Source organism: Ceratina calcarata, unplaced genomic scaffold, assembly GCF_001652005.2.
Source record: "Ceratina calcarata isolate Rehan_Ccalc_2016 unplaced genomic scaffold, ASM165200v1 scaffold619, whole genome shotgun sequence".
NCBI lineage: Eukaryota > Metazoa > Arthropoda > Insecta > Hymenoptera > Apidae > Ceratina > Ceratina calcarata.
The window spans coordinates 15,445-17,767 of NW_017177437.1; the positions used below are offsets into that span (position 1 = coordinate 15,445).

Consider the following 2,323-nt stretch of genomic DNA (forward strand, 5'->3'; position numbering starts at 1 on the left):
ATTCGATCGTATTGCACAAATCGCATGAATCACTGGCCCCAAGCGAGATAATAATTAAAAGCGAGGCACGTCGATACACTGACCGTGGATCTTCGTCCAGCTTCCCTTGGCCTGGCGTCGACTTTCGATCGTGAGCCAACCAGCGACGGTAGGATGAGCTGGAACCAAGGGCAGCCAGGAACCCGTTAGGAAACCGCGAGTACCGAGCAACGTGAACCGAGAGAATAGCTGAAACGCGCGACGACCTCCACTCTGTTCAAGGTCCGAGATAGCTCTGTCGCCGAGACGTTGCCCTCGTTTGCTTTTAATCCAGGTCCCCACTTCCTGGGGACCTGGTCCATTTTGCGTCTCGCTCCACGGCGATGCAACGCGTCTACCGTTGCCGCGTACTCTTGGAGAACGGGGCGGCCCCCGCGGCTTCGCTCCTCTATTTCTGTTCCCCGACCGGTGATAATTGTCAGCTGGGATCAGCCGCGAGGATTCGGCCAGCAGATTGACACAGATCTTGATCTCGTGCTACTCTTAGTTTTTCTATTGTTCCTCGTGCCGAGCCGCCTTCACAGAGGCTCGTCGCTTCTTCCAACAGCAATAAATAAACTATTATTCGAATGCTTCTAATAATTCAGAATTTTCTCTGAATTATAGACACGTGTCCTTTCCAAATATTTTAATTTGCAAAAAGTCAGCGTGACGATTTTTGTCAGAACGCCCGGAAGAAGTTTCGAGGCGTAGACGAACCTGAAGAAGTCCAGGTCTCGTCACGCGCTAATTGCCACCGGCGTGGACAATCAGCGGCTCGTTTGCACGCTGCTTTTTCTGGTTACGATTCGGAATGCCAGCTCATTCTCTCGACGAGGCAATGAAAAATCCTTCCATTCCGACACGTTCTCGATCGTATTCATCATTTTCTTGAATCGTACAATTACCGTCAGATTTTATGCATCGATACACGTTCAACTTTGCATTAAAATCCACGGTCTAATCGACAGAGCGTGGATATTAAATTCACATCAGTCAGCCGTTTCGCTCGTATTCAGATTTTCCTTGATGATATCACAGACGATGTTGCCGCGAATTTCGTAGACGCAGTGGATCCATCGATTAAGGACACGCGGAAAAAGTAACAGGAGCACGACGTCGTTCATGCTCGATAAATCACCGATTGAACGGAGTTCAAGGAGGGAGTCTCGGTCGTTCTAAGATTTTTGCGCTTTCCTGACACAGAAACCCGTCGATTCTTCTCGTTTCTTGTTCATCGTCGCACCATGAAATCCGTTGCTGGCTCGACCAGTGAAACGGCCGCGAACGTTTCCGTTTTACGAGCAGCTTCCCGAACTACGGGCCCGGATATTCGCATTTTTCTACCCTCGACCCACAAACCTCTCGCTCCTTCCATCCTTCGAGATCGTCAATTTCAGTTATCCTTTCTAACTGTAAATAATTCCCAGCGGCTGGGAATGTTTAAATAATCACGCGTAATTATAAAAAACTTTTACACGCAGAAAATAAAAACTATTGGGTTGGCAATTAAATAATTGCAGAAGATAAAATTTTAATCTGCAATCCCTTTAATTGATCGCCATAAACATTTTATTTCGCATGAAGATTTGCAGTCTATGCAAAGTAAAATATAATTTACAGCACCTGCATATATAATTGTATTTATAAAAATACGAATTTACATAAGCGTCTATTTAAATGATTTTTAAATAATCGTGTACATAAAATCCAAAGTGAAGTAGGATTTATAATATTTAAACGTTTTCTTCGTGTTTGTAATTTATTGAAATATATTTAATAAAATTTGCATAAGTATATTATTTATGGTTATTAGAACGCGAAGGATCAGAAGAAGGTTTATCTCCTTGTGATCGAGGAATTATATAGATATTCCGTCTCCAGTGAACATATTTCTTTTTTTATTCTATGCATTCTTGGGAATTTTTTCCTATTTTTCCGTTGCGATTCCGGTCTGCCGGTGCGGTCGGCTGGCCTACTCGAAACCGGAATTGGGTCGGTTCTCCGGCGTAGATAACCGCGAAAACGAGCAGCAGGACATGCGATTAAAAAAAGAAAGGACAAGCCTCGGCTACATCGCGTGCAGTCGACGTCTACTTTCGTTGGCAGCCGGTACACAAAGGAGGGGAGTATCAGACGCGTTATAGCTTTGATTTATCCACGTCTCGGATGAGTCACCCTGTCGTGTTATAAATAAAGCTCTCCTTAAAATACTTTCGAGAACCAATGGAATTATCGAAATTAATCAATCCTCCAAATATTGAATTGTTCCTCAATTTAAAAAATTTTATTCTGACTAAACGTA

At 43.8% G+C, this 2,323-nt stretch overlaps 1 protein-coding gene across 3 annotated transcripts in view; it reads right to left on the reverse strand.

Moving 5' to 3' along the window:
- The window catches only part of LOC108630017 (uncharacterized), a 6,378-nt gene extending 4,905 nt beyond the window's left edge, over nucleotides 1-1,473 (reverse strand). For all 3 annotated transcript variants that reach the window (XM_026817760.1, XM_018033064.2, XM_026817761.1), the window contains exon 1: nucleotides 84-1,473. The gene's annotated coding sequence lies outside the window, so the exon portion shown is untranslated. The remainder of the gene's footprint in view (nucleotides 1-83) is intronic.
- Nucleotides 1,474-2,323: the final 850 nt, after the last annotated feature.